At 43.5% G+C, this 26,644-nt stretch overlaps 1 pseudogene; it reads right to left on the minus strand.

Annotated features, from left to right (window-relative positions):
- Nucleotides 1-128: 128 nt before the first annotated feature.
- LOC149972610 (constitutive coactivator of peroxisome proliferator-activated receptor gamma-like) lies at nt 129-26,633 on the minus strand (annotated as a pseudogene).
- Nucleotides 26,634-26,644: the final 11 nt, after the last annotated feature.

Here is a 26,644-nt window from a genome sequence, read left to right on the forward strand (position 1 = left end):
GGAGGGGGACCATGCTGTCCTGAAGGGGATCTGGTCTGGGGTCTGTAGTATTGAGGAGGGGGACCATGCTGTCCTGAAGGGGATCTGGTCTGGGGTCTATAGTGTTGAGGAGGTGGATCATGCTGTCCTCATGGGGCGCCTCTTTCCTTCCCCGTGCTTCCCTGAGGACAATACCACAAAATATTTTTATAATTATGAGGTCCAGACTCTTGGAATAAATATTTCACTGTGGAGATGAAACATTAAGATTCACTCCAAACACAAACCATGCAATTCTGTGCTCCGCAAAGCGCCACCACCATCTCCCCACAACCCTGGGGTAACCATTACTGGTTGAGGCTAAGACGTAAATTAAAGACATACCTTATTATGTCTACATTTTTTATTTGCAGCGTATTCGATCTATAAACTCATGACAACTCTTGTATAACAGACAGAGACTTAAACACGTAAACAATGACAAGAAAAAGAAGAAAAGCCAGTTGTCAACATCTGCCTCAGACAGGCATGCAGGTAGACACACAAGTACACACACATGTACATGTCACACACACACACACATACACACACGCACACACTGGTAGTTCTGTTTTTGTCTTATTTTCACTAATGATTAGAGGGGTCTCAATATGTTGCTAAAATATTGAGTTCCTCTAAGGTGAAACAAATATTTTGACCCTACTAACCATGATATACAGTGCCTTACGAAAGTATTCGTCCCCCTTGAACTTTGCGACCTTTTGCCACATTTCAGGCTTCAAACATAAAGATATAAAACTGTATTTTTTTGTGAAGAATCAACAACATGTGGGACACAATCATGAAGTGGAATGACATTTATTGGATATTTCAAACTTTTTTAACAAATCAAAAACTGAAAAATTGGGCGTGCAAAATTATTCAGCCCCCTTAAGTTAATACTTTGTAGAGCCACCTTTTGCTGCGATTACAGCTGTAAGTCGCTTGGGGTATGTCTCTATCAGTTTTGCACATCGAGAGACTGAATTTTTTTCCCATTCCTCCTTGCAAAACAGCTCGAGCTCAGTGAGGTTGGATGGAGAGCATTTGTGAACAGCAGTTTTCAGTTCTTTCCACAGATTCTCGATTGGATTCAGGTCTGGACTTTGACTTGGCCATTCTAACACCTGGATATGTTTATTTTTGAACCATTCCATTGTAGATTTTGCTTTATGTTTTGGATCATTGTCTTGTTGGAAGACAAATCTCCGTCCCACTCTCAGGTCTTTTGCAGACTCCATCAGGTTTTCTTCCAGAACGGTCCTGTATTTGGCTCCATCCATCTTCCCATCAATTTTAACCATCTTCCCTGTCCCTGCTGAAGAAAAGCAGGCCCAAACCATGATGCTGCCACCACCATGTTTGACAGTGGGGATGGTGTGTTCAGCTGTGTTGCTTTTACGCCAAACATAACGTTTTGCATCGTTGCCAAAAAGTTCAATTTTGGTTTCATCTGACCAGAGCACCTTCTTCCACATGTTTGGTGTGTCTCCCAGGTGGCTTGTGGCAAACTTTAAACGACACTTTTTATGGATATCTTTAAGAAATGGCTTTCTTCTTGCCACTCTTCCATAAAGGCCAGATTTGTGCAATATACGACTGATTGTTGTCCTATGGACAGAGTCTCCCACCTCAGCTGTAGATCTCTGCAGTTCATTCAGAGTGATCATGGGCCTCTTGGCTGCATCTCTGATCAGTCTTCTCCTTGTATGAGCTGAAAGTTTAGAGGGGCGGCCAGGTCTTGGTAGATTTGCAGTGGTCTGATACTCCTTCCATTTCAATATTATCGCTTGCACAGTGCTCCTTGGGATGTTTAAAGCTTGGGAAATCTTTTTGTATCCAAATCCGGCTTTAAACTTCTTCACAACAGTATCTCGGACCTGCCTGGTGTGTTCCTTGTTCTTCATGATGCTCTCTGCGCTTTTAACGGACCTCTGAGACTATCACAGTGCAGGTGCATTTATACGGAGACTTGATTACACACAGGTGGATTGTATTTATCATCATTAGTCATTTAGGTCAACATTGGATCATTCAGAGATCCTCACTGAACTTCTGGAGAGAGTTTGCTGCACTGAAAGTAAAGGGGCTGAATAATTTTGCACGCCCAATTTTTCAGTTTTTGATTTGTTAAAAAAGTTTGAAATATCCAATAAATGTCATTCCACTTCATGATTGTGTCCCACATGTTGTTGATTCTTCACAAAAAAATACAGTTATATATCTTTATCTTGCGAAAGTATTCGGCCCCCTTGAACTTTGCGACCTTTTGCCACATTTCAGGCTTCAAACATAAAGATATAAAACTGTATTTTTTTTGTGAAGAATCAACAACAAGTGGAACACAATCATGAAGTGGAACGACATTTATTGGATATTTCAAACAATTTTTCAGTTTTTGATTTGTTAAAAAAGTTTGAAATATCCAATAAATGTCGTTCCACTCCATGATTGTGTCCCACTTGTTGTTGATTCTTCACAAAAAAATACAGTTTTATATCTTTATGTTTGAAGCCTGAAATGTGAAAAAAGGTCGCAAAGTTCAAGGGGGCCGAATACTTTCGCAAGGCACTGTATTTACTAACTGGTAAATTTACTAACCATGTCGGTTTTGGAGAAGTTCCCATTCCCATCTATACTTCAACAGTTATTTTGAGTTATGATAGATTTTGTCTACAGAACTATTTGATACTTTCGAACTGAAGCTCCCTTTCCACACTCAATATCTCATAGTATTTGTGGTCCACTGAAGTAGGCTATCATACACTAATTCAAATACTGTGTGTGGACAAAGAGCAGACATTACAAATCATATCATAGTAGCAAAACCAGCAAAAGTTCTACAAAATGTAGGTCATACTTGACGTGTTGTTCAACGTTAAGAGAACAAACAGATGGAGAAAATGTTGCCTTCTATGTTCTTTTAATCTCTATAGAGAACCACAGGAAGCAGGATGCAAGTTGAAAGCAGTGGGGTTGAGGCCTTTGTAAAAGACTAGTTCTGGGACGTTATAATTTGGTTGTCTTGTTATGTTACTTAATATAGATCAAGTCCTACAAAAATAAACCCAGAATTATTCTTGTTATAACAAAGTATCTTGAGGAGCCAAAAGTATCTACCACTGTAACTTTTTCAATGGATTGGAGCCCAGATGGATCATATTATAGACTGTAGAGACTACTGGGTATTGTTCCCCCTCAAGGGGCACCAACAGTCCCGCATGGTACAGTACACATTCTCTCTCAATCATCATTATTTCCTTTATTCAGAACATATGGATAATAATAATAGGCTGTCTCTCTTTGAGCGTGGCAAAGAGTAGCGATGTCTTTGCCTCAGGAATCACATAACTTTGGGGAGGATACTATGAAGACTCCTTAAGTATTTGTTGCCATGGCCTTTTTAACACTAGCCTAAACAAATAGTATAGGCAGATATAAATATATTTAGTAAATACATTGAGCGGATGGACTCTGTTTCATCTCACTAATAGACTCTGTGTTTGTGTAAATACAGTATGTGTGCCATGTTCACCGACACTGGGACCTCAACATGTTTCATTAGTGAGATTAATATGTCTCACCGGGCTGTGTTGTCCGTGGTCTGGCCAAGATGGTCTGGACTAGATGGTCTGACCTAGATGGTCTGGTCTGGACTAGATGGTCTGTACTGGACTAGATGGTCTGGTCTGGATGGTCTGGACTAGATGGTCTGGTCTGGACTAGATGGTCTGTACTGGACTAGATTGTCTGGTCTGGATGGTCTGGACTAGATGGTCTGGACTAGATGGTCTGTACTGGACTAGATGGTCTGGTCTGGATGGTCTGGACTAGATGGTCTGGACTAGATGGTCTGTACTGGATTAGATGGGCTGTACTGGACTAGATGGGCTGTACTGGACTAGATGGGCTGTACTGGACTAGATGGTCTGGTCTGGATGGTCAGGACTAGATGGTCGGGACTAGATGGTATGTACTGGACCAGATGGTATGTACTGGACTAGATGGTCTGGACTGGATGGTCTGGACTGGATGGTCTGGACTGGATCGTCTGGACTAGATGGTCTGGACTGGATGGTCTGGCCTGGATGGTCTGGAAAAGATGGTCTGGACTGGATGGTCTGTACTGGTTTGTCTGGACTGGATGGTCTGGCCTGGATGGTCTGGTCTGGACTAGATGGTCTGTACTGGACTAGATGGTCTGGTCTGGATGGTCTGGACTAGATGGTCTGGACTAGATGGTCTGGACTAGATGGTCTGGACTAGATGGTCTGGTCTGGACTAGATGGTCTGTACTGGACTAGATTGTCTGGTCTGGATGGTCTGGACTAGATGGTCTGGACTAGATGGTCTGTACTGGACTAGATGGTCTGGTCTGGATGGTCTGGACTAGATGGTCTGGACTAGATGGTCTGTACTGGATTAGATGGGCTGTACTGGACTAGATGGGCTGTACTGGACTAGATGGTCTGGTCTGGATGGTCAGGACTAGATGGTCGGGACTAGATGGTATGTACTGGACCAGATGGTATGTACTGGACTAGATGGTCTGGACTGGATGGTCTGGACTGGATGGTCTGGACTAGATGGTCTGGACTGGATGGTCTGGCCTGGATGGTCTGGAAAAAATGGTCTGGACTGGATGGTCTGTACTGGTTTGTCTGGACTGGATGGTCTGGCCTGGATGGTCTGGTCTGGACTAGATGGTCTGTACTGGACTAGATGGTCTGGTCTGGATGGTCTGGACTAGATGGTCTGGACTAGATGGTCTGGACTAGATGGTCTGGTCTGGACTAGATGGTCTGTACTGGACTAGATTGTCTGGTCTGGATGGTCTGGACTAGATGGTCTGGACTAGATGGTCTGTACTGGACTAGATGGTCTGGTCTGGATGGTCTGGACTAGATGGTCTGGACTAGATGGTCTGTACTGGATTAGATGGGCTGTACTGGACTAGATGGGCTGTACTGGACTAGATGGGCTGTACTGGACTAGATGGTCTGGTCTGGATGGTCAGGACTAGATGGTCGGGACTAGATGGTATGTACTGGACCAGATGGTATGTACTGGACTAGATGGTCTGGACTGGATGGTCTGGACTGGATGGTCTGCACTGGATGGTCTGGACTGGATCGTCTGGACTGGATGGTCTGGAAAAGATGGTCTGGAAAAGATGGTCTGGACTAGATGGTCTGGACTGGATGGTCTGGACTGGATGGTCTGGACTGGATGGTCTGGACTAGATGGTCTGAACTAGATGGTCTGGACTAGATGGTCTGGACTGGATCCTCTGGACTAGATGCTCTGGACTAGATGATCTGGACTCGATAGTCTAGACTGGACCCTCTGGACTAGATGGTCTGGACTAGATGATCTGGACTCGATAGTCTAGACTGGACCCTCTGGACTAGATGGTCTGGACTGGATGGTCTGGACTAGATGGTCTGAACTGGATGGTCTGGACTAGATGGTCTGGACTAGATGGTCTGGACTAGATGGCCTGGACTGGATGGTCTGGACTGGACTAGATGTCCAGGGTCTTGACAAGAGGATGAGCCAAGTTACAGTAAGAGAAACACTCCCCACTAGAGTGTACACTCAAGGTAGGGTTTCCCTTGCAATATATTAACTTCTATTTGTTTCAAATAGAAAACTTTGGAGCCACAATGCCTGTTGCTTTTAGGGCCTCATCTTGAAAATCAAATTGGGGAAAGACTGACTCGAAGTTAGAGGAGCCAGCTATCCTACTACCACTGTTACATTAGTTAATAGCTATAATCAACCCTACTACCACAGTTTTTTTTAGTTTTTTTTATTTAACTAGGCAAGTTAGTTAAGAACAAATTCTTGTTTACAATGACGGCCAAACCCTAACCCAGACGACGCTGGGCCAATTGTGCGTCACCCTATGGGACTCCCAACTATTGCCGGTTGTGATACAGCCTGGAATCGAACCAGGATCTTTAGTGACGCCTCTAGCACAGAGATGCAGTGCCTTAGACCGCTGCGCCACTCGGGAGCCCTGTTACAGTAGCTAATAGCTAGAATCAATTCTACTAACAGTGTTTCCACTTACTCACATTGCCCTCCAGCAGCTCCCGCTGTGGCCTCCATGAGTGAGCCAGCAGGTACTCTGAGTGGAAGAGCAGGCCGTCAAAGGTGTTCAGGGCACCAGCTGCTACATGGGGAAGGGGCAGCCGCAAGCGCTCTTGGCAGCAGCCAAGTGGGTCAGCCCTTAAACAAACAGAGAGCCCAGCTGAACCGCTCGGGGCTCCACATGAGAGACCTGCAGAGAAGATAGAAATGGAATGAACAGAGCTGACATGATTCTCTATTCTACATGTCATACAATTATATTTGTTCGACACCAAATGTTTCTATGGGAATGTTCTGTAATGTATGGTCCTAACTGTATGGCAAGTAGAAGAGTATGCTATAGCACATACAGCATGGAACCAGGCGAGTTACAGTAAATAAACTCTGTCCCAGAGAGTTGATCTGCAGCAGCACAGAGAGAGGAGAGCCAGGGGTCGCAGCAGGACAGGAGTGGTAGCTAGCTAGCCAACAGGCAGATGTCCCCTGTATTTACCCTCAGGTCTCACCTGGGCCCTCAGCCCATAGGAGATCAAATAGGGCTGATTAGGCCCTGTCAAACACATGGGCCCAGAGACCTGCCTGCCACCTGCTCCCCACTCAAACATAGCTTCAGCTAAAGCAAAGAGGGAAGAGAGATCAAGCTAAAGAGGCTGCAGCCAGCAGCAGGCGCCTTCCAGGCACACCACCCCTAAACAAAGCACTCATCCCACATTTAAACATACATACAGGCAAGCAAGGGAAGCAACTACTTTGGGGCTTCTTCAAAACGGAGTATCTCTGAGCATACAGAAGTAGTAATTTGACAATGTGTGGCTACACTTGTCCTGTTCATTGGTTGAAAGTGGCAGTTCAAAGTAGGAAACACATGCTTGTGTGTGGGAACCCTGGCCAATTAGCATAACAGTTACAATTTTCATTTTTCTAAACTTAGTTGGGCCTCCTTTCCATAATTTAGTGTGTTTTTCTCGAAACCAGAATGCTAATCTCCAGCCATGGAGCCACCCTCAATGAAGAAGGTTAGGAAGGCCCACGTCTTCATGTACAGGAGTGCAGCTGTCCACACAGTAGCTTCACCAAAGCATAAACATTAAAATCTCCTCCAATCAGGTGCCTGAGACAGTTGATACCCCTGGGGGCAACCCTCTATGTTTTGGACAACCGTCTCCCCGTCCATTACACAACAGAGGATATTACCGGTGAGAAACAGGTCTCTTTGAAACAGCACCACAATTCCCATTCTGCTGAATAAGCTTAGATGATCAGTGCTCATGACTAGGGTTCCAAAATTCCGGTGACATTCAATAGAATCTCGGTTGGTGGGTTCCAAAAATCAGGAATGAATAAGCAGGGAATCCGGTACCCTCCAATCAGGATTTCTGGAAAACCAGGGAATTTAATGAAAGTTCCATGAATTTTGCAACCCTACTCACAACACTAGTAGGAACTAGGACTGGTCTAATCTGTAGTCCTTGCCATTGAATAAAAGGGTTCATTTATGTGTATGGATGGCTGAATGCTGGCTCCCAGCAGCTCCCTGATGCAATGGCATCCCCTGATCCCCAGCCCTAGGCTTAATGGACATTCCCCCAGTATGAGAAAGCACTGCAGGGGGAGAGAGATTAGAGAGAGGGGGAGGGGGGCGAGAGAGAGAAAAAAAAGCATCAGACTGCCCCTGGAGAGTCTGCTGCCATCTGTCTCCCCCTTCTCCTCTCTCTACCCCTCCCTTCCCCTGGCTTTCTGAGATTTCAGGCAGATGTGACAATATCCTTCCTGATGGGATGCAACAATGGCGTGGGGCAACAGGTGCGTGTGGAGCCCCGGAGTAGGAGGCAGACACAAATCTACACACACTCTAATCTGTCCAGCAGCAGGCTGTCATCATCTCTCTCTCTCTCTCTCTCTCTCTCTCTCTCTCTCTCTCTCTCTCTCTCTCTCTCTCTCTCTCTCTCTCTCTCTCTCTCTCTCTCTCTCTCTCTCTCTCTCTCTCTCTCTCTCTCTCTCTCTCTCTCTCTCTCTCTCTCTCTCTCTCTCTCTCTCTCTCTCTCTCTCTCTCTCTCTCTCTCTCTCTCTCTCTCTCTCTCTCTCTCTCTCTCTCTCTCTCTCTCTCTCTCTCACACACTTTTATAATAACCTCCTCCTGCCCACGCATTCAACACCTGCTGCTACTGTGCACTCACTAAACAGAAATCTCCCCAACACAAACAATTTTTATTACCTCATATATTCTGGGATCTAGGGTTACACTAGCTGGAGTTTACTGAAGTTAGCTGTTACACTAGCTGGAGTTTACTGAAGTTAGCTGTTACACAAGAGGGAGTTTACTGAAGTTAGCTGTTACACAAGAGGGAGTTTACTGAAGTTAGCTGTTACACTAGCTGGAGTTTACTGAAGTTAGCTGTTACACAAGAGGGAGTTTACTGAAGTTAGCTGTTACACAAGAGGGAGTTTACTGAAGTTAGCTGTTACACTAGCTGGAGTTTACTGAAGTTAGCTGTTACACAAGAGGGAGTTTACTGAAGTTAGCTGTTACACTAGCTGGAGTTTACTGAAGTTAGCTGTCACGCTAGATGGAGTTTACTGAAGTTAGCTATTACACTAGCTGGAGTTTACTGAAGTTAGCTGTTACACTAGCTGGAGTTTACTGAAGTTAGCTGTCACGCTAGATGGAGTTTACTGAAGTTAGCTGTTACACTAGATGGAGTTTACTGAAGTTAGCTGTTACACAAGAGGGAGTTCACTGAAGTTAGCTGTTACACAAGAGGGAGTTCACTGAAGTTAGCTGTTACACAAGAGGGAGTTTACTGAAGTTAGCTGTTACACTAGCTGGAGTTTACTGAAGTTAGCTGTTACACAAGAGGGAGTTCACTGAAGTTAGCTGTTACACAAGAGGGAGTTCACTGAAGTTAGCTGTTACACAAGAGGGAGTTCACTGAAGTTAGCTGTTACACTAGATGAAGTTTACTGAAGTTGTTATATAAACAAACACACACAAAAACCGTTCGATGGTTACAACAAACATAACTTTTAAAATAAGAGAAAAACGACTGCAAAGTAATATGTACAAATAGTTACGATGCTAGGCTAACTGATACTTCTCCATAGTTAGGATGCTAGGCTAACTGATACCTCTCCATAGTTAGCTGTTACACTAGCTGGAGTTTACTGAAGTTAGCTGTTACACAAGAGGGAGTTTACTGAAGTTAGCTGTTACACTAGCTGGAGTTTACTGAAGTTAGCTGTTACACTAGCTGGAGTTTACTGAAGTTAGCTGTCACGCTAGATGGAGTTTACTGAAGTTAGCTATTACACTAGCTGGAGTTAACTGAAGTTAGCTGTTACACAAGAGGGAGTTTACTGAAGTTAGCTGTTACACTAGCTGGAGTTTACTGAAGTTAGCTGTCACGCTAGATGGAGTTTACTGAAGTTAGCTATTACACTAGCTGGAGTTTACTGAAGTTAGCTGTTACACAAGAGGGAGTTTACTGAAGTTAGCTGTCACACTAGATGAAGTTAGCTGTTACACTAGCTGGAGTTTACTGAAGTTAGCTGTTACACAAGAGGGAGTTTACTGAAGTTAGCTGTTACACAAGAGGGAGTTTACTGAAGTTAGCTGTTACACTAGATGGAGTTTACTGAAGTTAGCTGTTACACTAGATGGAGTTTACTGAAGTTAGCTGTTACACTAGATAGAGTTTACTGAAGTTAGCTGTTACACAAGAGGGAGTTCACTGAAGTTAGCTGTTACACTAGATGAAGTTTACTGAAGTTGTTATATAAACAAACACACACAAAAACCGTTCGATGGTTACAACAAACATAACTTTTAAAATAAGAGAAAAACGACTGCAAAGTAATATGTACAAATAGTTACGATGCTAGGCTAACTGATACTTCTCCATAGTTAGGATGCTAGGCTAACTGATACCTCTCCATAGTTAGGATACTAGGCTAACTGATACCTCTCCATAATTAGATACCAAAAAAGTGTTAAACACTCTTGGCATTCTCTAAACCAGCTTCACCTGGAATGCTTTTCCAACACTCTTGAAGGAGTACCCAGATCTGGGCACCCGAGTGGCGCAGTGGCCTAAGGCACTGCATCTCAGTTTTACAGGTGTCACTACAGACCATAGTTCAATTCCAGGCCGTATCACAACCGGTTGTGATTGGGAGTCCCATAGGGCGGCGCAAAATTGGCCCAGCATCATCCGGGTTTGGCCAGGGTAGGCTGTCGTTGTAAATAAGAATTTGTTCTTAACTGACTTTCCTAGTTAAATACATATATTTATTTACCTGTTGGCTGCTTTTCCTTCACTCTGCGGGCCAACTCATCCAAACCATCAATTGGGTTGAGGTTGGGTGATTGTGGAGGCTGATGCAGTACTCCATCATTCTCCTTATTGGTCAAATATCCCTTACATAGTCTGAAGGTGTGTTGGGTCATTGTCCTGTTGAAAAACAAATGATAGTCTCACTAAGCGCAAACCAGATGGGATGATGTATCACTGCAGAATGCTGTGGTAGCCTTGCTGGTGGTGTGCCTTGAATTCTAAATAACTCACTGAGTGTCATCAGCAAAAGCACCATCACACCTCCTCCTCTATGCTTCACGGTGGGAACCACACATGTGGAGATCATCCGTCACCTACTCTGCGTCTCAGAAAGACACGGCAGTTGGAACCAAAAATCTCAATTTTGGACTCATCAGATGAAAGGACATATTTCCGCCAGTCTGATGTCCATTTCTCGTGTTTCTTGGCCCAAGCAAGTCTCTTCTTATTATTGGTGTCCTTTAGTAGTGTTTTTTTGCAGTAATTTGACCATAAAGGCCTGATTCACACAGTCTCCTCTGAACAGTTGATGTTGAGATGTGTCTGTTACTTGAACTCTGTGAAGCATTTATTTGGGCTGCAATTTCTGAGGCTGGTAACTCTAATGAACATATCCTCTGCAGCAGAGGTAACTCTGGGTCTTCCTTCTCTTGTGGCGGTCCTCATGAGAGACAGTTTCATCATAGCGCTTGATGATTTTTGAGACTGCACTTGAAGAAACTTTCAAAGTTCTTGAAATTTCCGGATTGGCTGACCTTCATGTCTTAAAGAAATGATGGCCTGTCATTTCTCTTTGCATATTTGAGCTGTTCTTGCCATAATATGGACTTGGTCTTTTACCAAATAGGGCGATCTTCTGTATACCGCCCCTACATTGTCACAGCACAACTGATTGGCTCAAAGGCATTAAGAAGGAAAGAAATGCCACAAATGTACTTTTAACAAGACACAAGACACACCTGTTAACTGAAATGCATTCCAGGTGATTAGGTGGTTGAGAGAATGCCAAGAGTGTGCAAAGCTGTCATCAAGGCAGAGGTTGGCTCCTTTGAAGAATCTCAAATATATTTGTATTTATTTAACACTTTTTTGGTTACATGATTCCAGATGTGTTATTTCAGTTTTTATGTCTTCACTATTATTCTACAATGTAGAACACAGTAAAAAATAATTAAAAACCCTGGAAGGAGTAACCTTTTGACTGGTACTGTTTATGGCAGAGGCTCAATCAAGGTAGCTGTCTTGATTACTTTCTTATGTCATTCTCGCTGGTACCAAACGTTTAAAAAGTTTGATAGGGAACAGAATGCGGTCGGACCATAAAATAATTGGCATATACATTACTCTTAAAGAATTTCCACGTTGGCGAGGATATTGGAAATTAAATCAAAGCCTATTGGATGACAACTTGTTTTTAACTAAGACACAACTTACTTTTTCCTACATAACATAATGGCAAGAAAAAGTATGTGAACCCTGGATTTCTGCATAAATTGGATTTCTGGATTTCTCCATAAATTAGTCATACAATTTGATCTGATCTTCATCTAGGTCACAACAATAGACAAACACAGTCTGCGTAAACTAAAAACACAAACAATTATATGTTTTCATGTCTTTATTGAACACACCGTGTAAACATTCACAGTGCAGTATGTAAACAATTGGATTTAATAATGGTTGACACTCCTTTGGCAGCAACAACCTCAACCAAATGTTTTCTGTAGTTGCGGATCAGACCAGCACAACGGTCAGGAGGAATTTTGGACTATTCCACTTTACAAAACTTGGGATGTCTGGTGTGAACTGCTCTCTTGAGGTCATACCACAGTACCTCAATCGGGTTGAAGTCAGGACTCTGACTTTTCTTCCGTTGAAGCCATTCTGTTGTTGATTTACTTCTGTGTTTTGGGTCGTTGTCCTGTTGCGTCGGCCAACTTCTGTTGAGCTTCAATTGGTGGACAGATAGCCTAACATTCCCCTGCAAAATGTCTTGATAAACTTGGGAATACATTTTTCCGTCGATGATAGCAAGTTGTCCAGGCTCTGAGGCAGCCCCAAACCATGATGCTCCCGCCACCATACTTTACAGTTGGGATAAGGTTTTTATGTGGGTGTGCTGTGCCTTTTTTCTTCACACATAGGGTTGTGTGTTCCTTCCAAACAACTCAAACTGTAGTTTCATCAGTCCACAGAATATTTTGCTAGTAGCGCTGTGGAACATCCAGGTGCACCTTTCCAAACTTCACATAGCAATGTTTTTTTGAACAGCATTGGCTTCTTCCGTGGTGTCCTCCCGTGAATACCATTCTTGTTTAGTGTTTTACGTATCATAGACTCATCAACAGAGATGTTAGCATGTTCCAGAGATTTCTGTAAGTCTTTATCAGACACTCTAGGATTCTTCTTAACCTCACTGAGCATTCTGCACTGTGCTCTTTGCAGGACAGCCACTGCTAGGGAGAGTAGCAACAGTGCTGAACTTTCTCCATTTATAGACAATTTGTCTTACCGTGGACTGATGAACATAACGGCTTTTAGAGATACTTTTGTAATCCTTTCCAGCTTTATGAAAGTCAACAAATCTTAATCTTAGATCTTCTGAGATCTCCTTTGTCAGGAAATGCTAATTGTGAATAGTGTTTTTATAGGGCAAGGCAGGTCTAACCAACATCTCCAATCTTGTCTCATTGATTGGACTTCAGGTTAGCTGACTCCTGACTCCAATTAGTCATTAGCCTAGGGATTCACATACTTTTTCCAACCGACACTGAATGTTTTAATGATGTATTCAATATATATACAATAATTTGTGTTATTAGTTTAAACACACTATGTTTGTATATTGTTGTGACTTAGATGAAGATCAGATCAAATTTGATGACCAATTGATGCAGAAATCCAGGTCATTCCAAAGAGCTCACTTTTTCTTGTCACTATAGGTACTGCAGATCCCCTTATTGTATGGAATACTTTTAAATGTGCCTTTAGAGGCAATACAATTTAATACTCAACAATTTAGGTCAAAAGAGTTCATATTAACAAAGGAAATAGAGGGACTAACAGTACAGATAGCAATTGAAACTGTACCATTGAGGCACAGAATAAGTTACAGGAAACACTAAAATAACTGGAGGAACATATTCAAGAAAGATCAAGTGAAATATATTATACAAATAAAGTGAATTGGATGGAATATGTGCCACGTTCGTCATAGTGGGGAGACCAAGGCGCAGCGTGATATGAATACATCTTCTTTAATTAACGACGAACACTAAACAAAATACCAAAACAAAAAAACAACCTTGAAGCTACTCCAACGAGTGCTGACATGCAACTACACATAGACAATAACCCACAAAACCAAAATGGCAACCTAAATAGGATCCCCAATCAGAGACAACGATAAACAGCTGCCTCTGATTGGGAACCAATTCAGGCCACCACATTACCTAGACATACAAAAACCCATAGCTATACAAAAACCCTAGACAGGAAAAAAACCACACATACCCACCCTCGTCACACCCCGGCCTGACCAAAATAATACATAAAACATAGATAACTCAGGTCAGGGCGTGACAAGGAAAATATATATAATAATATACAGTAGAAATATATATTTCAAATAACACACACACACATATATTTACAAAAAATATATATGGGGAATTGAAAATGATGCAGACAATTACATTGTTAGAAGCCACAATCTGAAATATTAAATATTACCCTAAAACAAACAACAAACAACAAAAACATGCAGTGATTTGGCAAGACCAGAGAAACTGACTGACGCGAGCTTTAGGGGGGACGCTGGGAGGATGCTATGGAAGCACCGTAAATCAGGATGTGGCTTTCTGGATGTCTCCCACCAGGCTCTAATTTGTCGCTGCTATCATCCATTATCTCTACCGTAGGGAGCCTCTATCAAACCGGGCCCAGGATAACCGCCGGCCACTCTGGGCGGCTGGAGCAGAAATAGCAGGCGTAGTAGGGTTTAAAGTAGGGTGGGGAGGTGCAAATAGCCACTGTGGTCAGTGTCGGGGACAGCTTGGAGTCCGTCGCCAGAGCATCATTCTCAGGTTCAGACCACAGTTAGAGCAGTTTGAGCAGGAATGTTGCAATGCGCCCCAAAATTATCCCCTCTCAGCAGTTTCTGCTGCTACATCTTCTTGCATATTGAGAAAGAGACAACTGAGTTTCTTCTGTGGGACTTACTATATTGTTGAAAAATGGCTTCTTGACTATTCTCCCAGCCCCGTTCTCTTGTTGTTGTCCTGGGTGTGGTTGCATTAGGGCAGGTAGCATTCTCCTGTCATCCACCAAACCCAGATTTGTCCGTTGGACTTCCATATGGTGAGTGTGATTCATCCCTCCAGAAAATGTTTAACTTGGATGAGTAAGATAAAGATGCAGTGCCTATACTGGAAAGACTACTATGCGTTCCGAAAAGCTTTCCAAAAGCTTTCCAACTATCTTAAGTTTTTCCACAAAAGAAAGGTCAATCAATCAATCAAATGTATTTATAAAGCCCTTCTTACATTAGCTGATGTCACAAAGTGCGGTACAGTAACCCAGCCTAAAATCCCAAACAGCAAGCAATGCAGGTGTAGAAGCACGGTAGCTAGGAAAAACTCCCTAGAAAGGCCAGAACCTAGGAAGAAACCTAGAGAGGAACCAGGCTATGAGGGGTGGCCAGTCCTCTTCTGGCTGTGCTGGGTAGAGATAATAACATGGCTAAGATGTTCAAATGTTCATAGATGACCAGCAGGGTCAAATAATAATAATCACAGTGGTTGTAGAGGGTGCAACAGGTCAGCATTTGCTACACAAATAATTTATAAGAAAATGTACAACTACATAAGTAACAGGTCTTTATATCTGACACTTTCCCAAATATGATATAACCACTTTAGGAAGATTCTATAAACCCCATATAACGGGTTTATGTCAGAGACACTAGTGTATCTCACTCAGCCTTGCATAGGATATGTACTGACGCAGATAGCTTGGCTGAGATGTGCATCTATGTCTTCCAAGGAGAGGTGACCCACATAAAAACAAGCATGAGAAGTGTTCTGAACATTATTCAATCTCCACCAAACTTTACAGTCGGCACTATGCATTTGTGGCAGGTAGCGTTCTCCTACCATCTGCCAAACCCAGATTTGTCCCTGGACTTCCACATGGTGAAGTGTGATTCATCACTCCAGAGAACGTGTTTCCACTGCTCCAGATTCCAATGGCGATGAGCTTTACACCACTCCAGTCAACACTTGGCATTGCACATGGTGATCTTAGGCTGTGTGCGGCTGTTCGGCCATGGAAACCCATTTCATGAAGCTCCCGACAAACAGTTATTGTGCTGAAGTTGCTTCCAAAGGCAGTTTGGAACTCGGTCCTTAGTGTTGCAACCGAGGACAGACGATTTTTCAAATCTTGTGTGGCCTAACTTCGTGGCTGAGCCATTGTTGCTCCTAGACGTTTCCACTTCACAATAACAGCACTTACAGTTGACAGGGGCAGCTCTAGCTGGGCAGACATTTGACAGACTGACTTGTTAGAAAGGTGGCATCATATGATGGTGCCACGTTCAAAGTCACTGAGCTCTTCAGTAATGCCAATGTTTGTCTATGGAGATTGCATGGCTGTGTGCTCAATGTTATACACCCGTCAGCAATGGAAATAGCTGAAATAGCAGACTCCACTATTTTGAAGGGGTGTCCACATACTTTTGTGAAAATTCTGTAGCTTCATTGTCGAAGAGAGAACCACGGAGAAAAGGAGCCATCGAGTTTCAGTCAGAGCGTCAGGGGTAAATTACTTCAAATGAAATCAAAATATTATTTGTCACATGCTCCGAATACAACTGGTGTAGACTTTACAGTGAAATGCTTTCTTACGAGCCCTTAACCAACAATGCAGATCAATGTGGAGCTACATACAGGGAATACCAGTATCAGATCAATGTGGGGCAATATACAGGGAGGACAAGTGCCATATCAATGAGGTACGAGGTACTTGAGGTAGATATGTACATGAAGGCAGGGTAAAGTGACTAGGCATCAGGATAGATAATAATAAGGTATTTGAGGTAGATATGTACATGAAGCCAGGGTAAAGTGACTAGGCATCAGGATAGATAATAATAAGGTATTTGAGGTAGATATGTACATGAAGGCAGGTTAAAGTGACTAGGCATCGGGATAGATAATAATAAGGTATTTGAGGTAGATATGTACATGAAGCCAGGGTAAAGTGACTAGGCATCGGGATAGATAATAATAAGGTATTTGAGGTAGATATGTACATGAAGCCAGGGTAAAGTGACGAGGCATCAGGATAGATAATAATAAGGTATTTGAGGTAGATATGTACATGAAGGCAGGGTAAAGTGACTAGACATCAGGATATATAATAATAAGAGTAAAATAAAGAACAGCGTAGCAGCAGCAAATGATGAGTGTAAAAGTGTGTGTGTAATGTGTATGTGTTTGTGTTGTGTTGGTATGCATGTGTGTGCTATGTTTATAGTATATGTGAATGTGTGAGGGTATTGTGTGGGAGTGAGTGTGTATATGGTGTGTACAGTGGGGAGAACAAGTATTTGATACACTGCCGATTTTGCAGGTTTTCCTACTTACAAAGCATGTAGAGGTCTGTCATTTGTATCATAGGTACACTTCAACTGTGAGAGATGGAATCTAAAACAAAAATCCAGAAAATCACATTGTATGATTTTTAAGTAATTAATTTGCATTTTATTGCATGATATAAGTATTTGATCACCTAGCAACCAGTACGAATTCAGGATCACACAGACCTGTTATTTTTTCTTTAAGAAGCCCTCCTGTTCTCCACTCATTACCTCTATTAACTGCACCTGTTTGAACTCGTTACCTGTATAAAAGACACCTGTCCACACACTCAATCAAACATACTCCAACCTCTCCACAATGGCCAAGACCAGAGAGCTGTGTAAGGACATCAGGGATAAAATTGTAGACCTGCACAAAGCTGGGATGGGCTACAGGACAATAGGCAACAGCTTGGTGAGGAGGCAACAACTGTTGGCGCAATTATTAGAAAATGGGAGAAGTTCAAGATGACGATCAATCACCCTCGGTCTGGGGCTCCATGCAAGATCTCACCTCATGGGGCATCAATGATCATGAGGAAGGTGAGGGATCAGCCCAGAACTACACAGCAGGACCTGGTCAATGACCTGAAGAGAGCTGGGACCACAGTCTCAAAGAAAACCATTAGTAACACACCACGACGTCATGGATTAAAATCCTGCAGCACAAGCAAAGTCCCCCTGCTCAAGCCAGTGCATGACCAGGCCCGTCTGAAGTTTGCCAATGACCATCTGGATGATCCAGATGAGGAATGGGAGATGGTAATGTGGTCTGATGAGACAAAAATAGAGCTTTTTGGTCTAAGCCGTGTTTGGAGGAAGAAGAAGGATGAGTACAACCCCAAGAACACCATCCTAACTGTGAAGCATGGAGGTGGAAACATCATTCTTTGGGGATGCTTTTCTGCAAAGGGGACAGGACGACTGCACCGTATTGAGGGGAGGATGGATGGGGCCATGTATCGCGAGATCTTGGCCAGCAACCTCCTTCCCTCAGTAAGAGCATTGAAGATGGGTCGTGGCTGGGTCTTCCAGCATGACAATGACCCGAAACACACAGCCAGGGCAACTAAGGAGAGGCTCCATAAGAAGCATCTCAAGGTCCTGGAGTGGCCTAGCCAGTCTCCAGACCTGAACCCAATAGAAAATCTTTGGAGGGAGCTGAAAGTCCGTATTGCCCAGCGACAGCCCCGAAACCTGAAGGATCTGGAGAAGGTCTGTATGGAGGAGTGGGCCAAAATCCCTGCTGCAGTGTGTGCAAACCTGGTCAAGAACTACAGGAAACATATGATCTCTGTAATTGCAAACAAAGGTTTCTCTACCAAATGTTAAGTTAGGCTTTTCTGATGTATCAAATCAAATCAAATGTATTTATATAGCCCTTCGTACATCAGCTGATATCTCAAAGTGCTGTACAGAAACCCAGCCTAAAACCCCAAACAGCAAGCAATGCAGGTGTAGAAGCACGGTGGCTAGGAAAAACTCCCTAGAAAGGCCAAAACCTAGGAAGAAACCTAGAGAGGAACCAGGCTATGTGGGGTGGCCAGTCCTCTTCTGGCTGTGCCGGGTGGAGATTATAACAGAACATGGCCAAGATGTTCAAATGTTCATAAATAACCAGCATGGTCGAATAATAATAAGGCAGAACAGTTGAAACTGGAGCAGCAGCACGGTCAGGTGGACTGGGGACAGCAAGGAGTCATCATGTCAGGTAGTCCTGGGGCATGGTCCTAGGGCTCAGGTCAGTTGAAACTGGAGCAGCAGCACGGCCAGGTGGACTGGGGACAGCAAATACTTATGTCATGCAATAAAATGAAAATTAATTACTCAAAAATTATTCTATGTGATTTTCTGGATTTTTGTTTTAGATTCCGCCTCTCACAGTTGAAGTGTACCTATGATAAGAATTACAGACCTCTACATGCTTTGTAAGTAGGGAAACCTGCAAAATCGTCAGTGTATCAAATACTTGTTCTCCCCACTGTATATAAAGTCCAGTGAGTGTGCATAGGGTCAGTGTATGATAGAGTCAGAGCAGATAGTTTGGGTACCATAAATGGGCTATTTAGCAGTCTGGCTATTTACGGTGTCTTGCAAAAGTATTCATCCCCCTTGGCGTTTTTCCTATTTTGTTGCATTACAACCTGTGATTTAAATAGATCTTGGGGGGGATTTCATGTAATGGACATACACAAAATAGTCCAAATTGGTGAAGTGAAATTAAAAAATTACTTGTTTCAAAGAATTCTAAAAAACGGAAAAGTGGTGAGTGCATATGTATTCAGCCCCTTTGTTATGAAGCACCTAAATAAGATCTGGTGCAACCAATTACCTTCAGAAGTCACATAATTAGTTAAATAAAATCCATCTGTGTGCAATCTAAGTGTCACATGATCTGTCACATGATCTCAGTATATATACACCTGTTCTGAAAGGCCCCAGAGCCTACAACACCAAAAAGCAAGGGGCATCACCAAGCGAGCGGCACCATGAAGACCAGTTAGCTCTCCAAACAGGTCAGGTACAAAGTTGTGGAGAAGTACAGATCAGTTAAAAATATATATCTGAAACTTTGAACAGCCGACGGAGCACCATTAAATCCATTATTAAAAAATGGAAAGAATATGGCACCACACCAAACCTGCCAAGAGAGCCGCCCACCAAAACTCCCGGACCAGGCAAGGAGGCATTAATCAAAGATGCCAAAGAAAACCCTGAAGGAGCTGCAAAGCTCCACAGCGGAGAGTATCGGTCCATAGGACCACTTTAAGCCGGACACTTAAGCCGGAAATTCTTGAGGGAAACCTTTCAGTCTTCCAGAGATTTGAGACTGGGACGGAGGTTCACTTTCCAGCAAGACAATGACCCTAAGCATACTGCTAAAGCAACACTTGAGTGGTTTAAGGGTAAACATTTAAATGTCTTGGAATGGCCTAGTCAAAGCCCAGGACAATTAAGAATATGTGGTATGACTTAAAGATTGCTGTACACCAGCAGGAACCCATCCAACTTGAAGGAGCTGGAGCAGTTTTGCCTTGAAAAATGGGCAAAGATCCCATTGGCTAGATGTGCCAAGCTTTTAGAGACATGGGTAGTCGGTCGTAAGCAATTTTTCGGGCCTTCCTCTGACACCACCTGATATAGATGTCCTGGACGGAAGGGAGCTCGGCCACAGTGATGCACCACCCTCTGTAACGCTTTACGATCAAGGTCAGTCCATTTTCCGTACCAAGCGGTGATGACTGTGGAGGTGTGTGTGGACCATGTTAAGTCCTTAGTTTTTATTTTATTTCACCTTTATTTAACCAGGTAGGCTAGTTGAGAACAAGTTCTAATTTGCAACTGCGACCTGGCCAAGATAAAGCGTAGCAATTCGACACATACAACAACACAGAGTTACACATGGAATAAACAAAACATACAGTCAATAATACAGTAGAAAAAAGGGAAAAAAAAGTCTATATACAGTGAGTGCAAATGAGGTAAGTTAAGGAAATAAATAGGCCATGGTGGCAAAGTAATTACAATATAGCAATTAAACACTGGAATGGTAGATCGGCAGAAGATTAATGTGCAGGTAGAGATACTGGGGTGCAAAGGAGCATAATAAATAAATAAATAAATACCAGTATGGGGATGAGGTAGATAGATAGATGGGCTGTTTACAGATAGGCTAAGTACAGGTGCAGTGATCTGTAAACTGCTCTGACAGCTGGTGCTTAAAGCTAGTGAGGGAGATGTGAGTCTCCAGCTTCAGAGATTTTTGCAATTTGTTCCAGACATGGGCAGCAGAGAACTGGAAGGAAAGACGACCAAAGGAGGAATTGGCTTTGGGGGTGACCAGTGAGATATACCTGCTGGAGTGCGTGCTACGAGTGGGTGCTGATATGGTGACCAGTGAGCTGAGATAAGGCGGGGCTTTACCTAGCAGAGACTTGTAGATAACCTGTAGCCAGTGGGTTTGGCGACGAGTATGAAGAGAGGGCCAACCAACGAGCGTACAGGTCGCAATGGTGGGTAGTGTATGGGGCTTTGGTGACAAAACAGATGGCACTGTGATAGACTGCATCCAGTTTGTTGAGTAGAGTGTTGGAGGCTATTTTATAGATGACATCACCGAAGTCGAGGATCGGTAGGATGGTCAGTTTTACGAGGGTATGTTTGGCAGCATGAGTGAAGGATGCTTTATTGTGATATAGGAAGCCGATTCTAGATTTCATTTTGGATTGGAGATGCTTAATGTGAGTCTGGAAGGAGAGTTTACAGTCTAACCAGACACCCAGGTATTTGTAGTTGTCCACGTATTCTAAGTCAGAGCCGTCCAGAGTAGTGATGCTGGACGGGCGAGTAGGTGAGGGCAGCGATCGATTGAAAAGCATGCATTTAGTTTTACTTGTGTTTAAGAGCAGCTGGAGGCCACGTAAGGAGAGTTGTATGGCATTGAAGCTCGTCTGGAGGTTAGTTAACACAGTGTCCAAGGAGGGGCCAGAAGTATACAGAATGGTGTCGTCTGCGTAGAGGTGGATCAGAGAATCACCAGCAGCAAGAGTAACATCATTGATGTATACAGAAAAGAGAGTCGGCCCGAGAATTGAACCCTGTGGCACACCCATAGAGACTGTCAGAGGTCCAGACAACAGGCCCTCCGATTTGACACACTGAACTCTATTAGAGAAGTAGTTGGCAAACTAGGCGAGGCAATCATTTGAGAAACCAAGGCTGTCGAGTCTGCCAATAAGAATGTTGTGATCGACGGAGTCGAAAGCCTTGGCCAGGTCGATGAATACGGCTGCACAGTAATGTCTCTTATCGATGGCGGTTATGATGTCATTTAGAACCTTGAGCGTGGCTGAGGTCCACCCATGACCAGCTCTGAAACCAGATTGCATAGCGGAGAAGGTATGGTGGGATTCGAAATGGTCAGTAATCTGTTTGTTAACTTGGCTTTCGAAGACCTTAGAAAGACAGGGTAGGATAGATATAGGTCTGTAGCAGTTTGGGTCTAGAGTGTCACCCCCTTTGAAGAGGGGGATGACCGCGGCAGCTTTCCAATATTTGGGAATCTCAGACGATACGAAAGAGAGGTTGAACAGGCTAGTAATAGGGGTTGCAACAATTTCGGCAGATAATTTTAGAAAGAGAGGGTCCAGATTGTCTAGCCCGGCTGATTTGTAGGGGTCCAGATTTAGCAGCTCTTTCAGAACATCGGCTATCTGGATTTGGGTAAAGGAGAAATGGTGGGGGCTTTGGCGGGTTGCTGTGTAGGGTGCCGGGCAGTTGACCGGGGTAGGGGTAGCCATTTGGAAAGCATGGCCAGATGTAGAGAAATGCTTATTGAAATTCTCAATTATAGTGGATTTATCGGTGGTGACAGTGTTTCCTAGCCTCAGAGCAGTGGGCAGCTGGGAGGAGGTGCTCTTATTCTCCATGGACTTTACAGTGTCCCAGAACTTTTTTGAGTTAGTACTACAGGATGCAAATTTCTGTTTGAAAAAGCTTGCCTTTTCTAACTGCCTGTGTATATTTGTTCCTAACTTCCCTGAAAAGTTGCACATCACGGGGGCTATCCGATGCTAATGCAGAACGCCACAGGATGTTTTTGTGCTGGTCAAGGGCAGTCAGGTCTGGCGTGAACCAAGGACTATATTTATTCCTAGTTCTACATTTTTTGAGAGGGGCATGCTTATTTAAGATGGTGAGGAAGGCACTTTTAAAGAATAGCCAGGCATCATCTACTGACGGGATGAGGTCAATGTCATTCCAGGATACCCCGGCCAGGTCGATTAGAAAGGCCTGCTCGCAGAAGTGTTTCAGGGAGCGTTTTACAGTGATGAGGGGTGGTCGTTTGGTCGCAGACCCATTACGGATGCAGGCAATGAGGCAGTGATCGCTGAGATCTTGATTGAAAACAGCAGAGGTGTATTTGGAGGGCAAATTAGTTAGGATGACATCTATGAGGGTGCCCATGTTTACTGATTTGGGGTTGTACCTGGTAGGTTAATTGATAATTTGTGTGAGATTGAGGGCATCAAGCTTAGTTTGTAATATGTGATGTGGTCGCCAAGGAACTTAAGCTCTTGACCCGCTCCACAACAGACCTGTCGATGTGGATGGGAACTTGCTCTCCCCTCTTTCTCCTATAGTACACAATCAGCTCCTTGGTCTTACTGACTTTGAGGGAGAGGTTGTTGTCCTGGTACCACATTGCTAAGTATCTGACTTCCTCCCTTTAGACTGACTCATCGGCATCGGTGATCAGTCGTGCTTGGCCACAAAGTTGTGGGTGAACAGGGGGACTAAGCATACACCCCTGAGGGGCCCCGTGTTGAGGGTCAGCGTGGCAGAGGTGTTGTTGCCTACCCTCACTACCCTGGGCTGGCCCCGTCAGGAAGTCCAGTATCTAGTTGCAGAGTGAGGGTGTTCAGTCCCAGGGTCCCTGATCTTTGAGGGGACTATGGTGTTGAACTCTGAGCTGAAGTCTATGAACAGCATTCTAACATAGTTATTTCCCCTCTTGTCCAGGTAGGAGAGTTCAGTGTAAAATGCAGTTGAGATTGAGTCATCTGTGGATCTGTTGGAGCGGTATGCAAATTCGAGTGGGTCTCTAGGACAATGGTGTTGATGTGAGCCATGACCAGCTTTTCAAAGCACTTCATAATTACAGATGTGAGTACTTCAGAGCGATAGCCATTTGGCAGGTTACCTTGGAGCTCATGGAAACACGGACAATGGTGGTCACCTTAAAACATGTTGGGATTACAGACAGGGACAAGGAGAGATTGAAAATGTTTGAGTACGCGTCCTGGTATTCTGTCTACTCCGGCCTTGAGATTGTTAACCTGTTTAAAGGTTTAGCTCACATTGGCCATGGTGACCAAGATCACACAGTCATCTGGAAAAACAGGAGGTTTAATGCAAGGCACAGTGCTATATTCCTTGAAGTGAGAAAAAAACAAGCATTTAGATCATTTGAGAATTCTGCATTGCTAAGCATCTTATGGCTGGGTTTCCCTTTGTAATCCGTTATTGTCTGCAAGCCCTGCCACATACTGCAGCTGTACACTGCCCATCTGTAAATGGCCCATCCAATCTACCTACCGCATCCCCATATTGTTTTTATTTACTTTTTGCTCTTCTGAACACCAGTATTTCTATTTGCACATCATCATCTGCACATCTATCACTCCAGTGTTAATTTGATACATTTGAATTACTTACTCCTATTTATTGCCTTACCTCCTCACGCCATTTGCACACACTGTATATAGACTTTTTTCTATTGTGTTATTGACTGTATGTTTGTTTATTCCACGTGTAACTCTGTGTTGTTGTTTGTGTCGCACTGCTTTGCTTTATCTTGGCCAGGTCACAGTTGAAATTAGAACTTGTTTTCAACTGGCCTACCTGGTTAAATAAAGGTGAAATAAAAAATGTTTAAATAAACATACAACAAGCATCGGAACACTAAACGAGAGACCTCGGTTTATCGGTTTATTGTTTTTGACAGTGTGATTTTATATACTTTTCATTTTAATTTTGGATCCTGTGTAACAGTTGGGCTCAGTGACTGTGAACTCTACTATCTGTCCTGGGTTCCCACAGATTCCATGTAAAGAGAGAAACACGGAAACCCAGCTAGCCTAGCTGGCAGTCTCAAATGGAGGTCGCTATTGAACGTTCTCAATGCTGCAGGAGCTGTATTAACTTTGCTTTATTCCGGGACAATGTGGACCACTCTGACTTTCAATGTAGCAACTGTTTGCTTGCAGAGGACTACAGGGGCGAAGTGGCTACTCTTAGGAAACAAGTAGCGAACCTACACAAGCTGCTGGGGAATCCACGCCTGCCTGGTTTTTATTTTTCTTTTACCCAAGTAGCCGGACGCCGCTCTGGTCTGGTGGAAGTGTCGCAGGAATCCCTCCCCAAAGGGGGCTCACCTTCCCTGGTGAATGGAGCTCGTAGGATGCTCCTGGATGACTTGGGGGATGTTCCTGTTCTCGACCCAACCAACCAGCCTTGGCAATATGTCAGAACGGAGGTAGGACGGGTTTTATGTCGCTCTGCGTTAAAATCTCTGCCCACCAGAAACGCTGCCTCTGGGTGAGCGGTTAGTTGTTTGTTTATAGCCCGATACAGTTCGTTAAGTGCCAGAGTGGTGTTGGCTTGTGAAGGGATGTAGACAGCTGTGATAATTACGGATGAGATGGTCTGCAGCTTACCATGAGGTATATAAGGTGAGCAAAAGCTTGAGATTTCCTTCACACTTGAAGCAGCACACCAGTTGTTATTTATGAAAAAACACACTCCACATCCTTTTGACTTCCCCGAAGCCGCAGTATGATCCTGCCACTGCATGGAGAATCCACCGAGAACTATGTGCATAGCATCATCATCCTGCCATGTTTCAGTAAGACATAATATATTGCAGTTTTTCAAGTCTCTCTAATAGGAGACCCTCGAACTAAGCTCATCCATCTTATTCTCGAGTGACTGGACATTTAGCAATAGAATGGAGGAGTGAGTCATTCGGTTCTCTCTTTCAATTTTACCAGGACTCCACCTCGTCTCCCGCGTCTACGCCTGCACTGTTTAGGTAGCCATGGAAAAAATGAATATGGTCCGGAATGAACAGTGGAACAGCTGAGTCGCGTTTGAAGTGGAAATCGAGGTTTGTAAGTGTCGATCTGATGTCCAGAAGTGCTTGGTGGTCATATGTGATAATAGTATTACCTTTCTGTAAAAAAAAATGAAGATGAACACGATACAAGTCACTATATAGCGAGGTTAGGATGGAACTCATAAGATGTCGCCCTTCTCCGTCGGCGCTCTTTTGCACACCAGTATTTCTATTTGCACATCATCATCTGCACATCTATCACTCCAGTGTTAATTTGATACATTTTAATTACTGTATGTGATAATGCCAGCCCTTTTGTCATAATAAAGGTCAATAATAAGAGCAAGACCAATGACAACATTGTAAAACCCCAGAGGGGAAACTGCTTCTATGTTGTTCAGTCATGATAACACTCTACTTAGACGAGAGGCTGAAGTACAGGTGTTTCTAAATAACCAGACAAAAAAAACACTACATTAAAACATAGTATTTAATCACCTGCATAGCACAGCCATCAGAGAGCCTTCCAGGCGACCATGTTCCACTGAGAATGAATCCAACTCAAATACTGCCAAGAAAGTGGAGATGTGGAGGCATATCGTTTCGGAGTCCTTCCCAGACCATAGAATCTTAATCTGATTTTCCACATTGACAAGGAAAATATTAATTCAAGGTGAAATCCATCGACAGCACTTTGCATCAATATGAAATCACCTATTCCACGTTGTTAAATTAATGTTAAGAATTCACAACATACCAGCGGCATCCAGCGGCAAGGGAGATACTAATTTGGGCTCCTTTAGTGGGTTTCCAGGAAAGACAAGCTATTCCCTCACGGTTTGGGCCTGTCCACCACTGCTGAGAAAAGATGCATGATAAAAATGGCAAGAAATGTATCCAAAGATGTACATTGTATTTCTCTTTACTTCATAGTGAAACCTG

This window comes from Oncorhynchus mykiss, chromosome 23, assembly GCF_057628025.1.
Source record: "Oncorhynchus mykiss isolate SJ-2025 chromosome 23, ASM5762802v1, whole genome shotgun sequence".
NCBI classification, from domain to species: domain Eukaryota; kingdom Metazoa; phylum Chordata; class Actinopteri; order Salmoniformes; family Salmonidae; genus Oncorhynchus; species Oncorhynchus mykiss.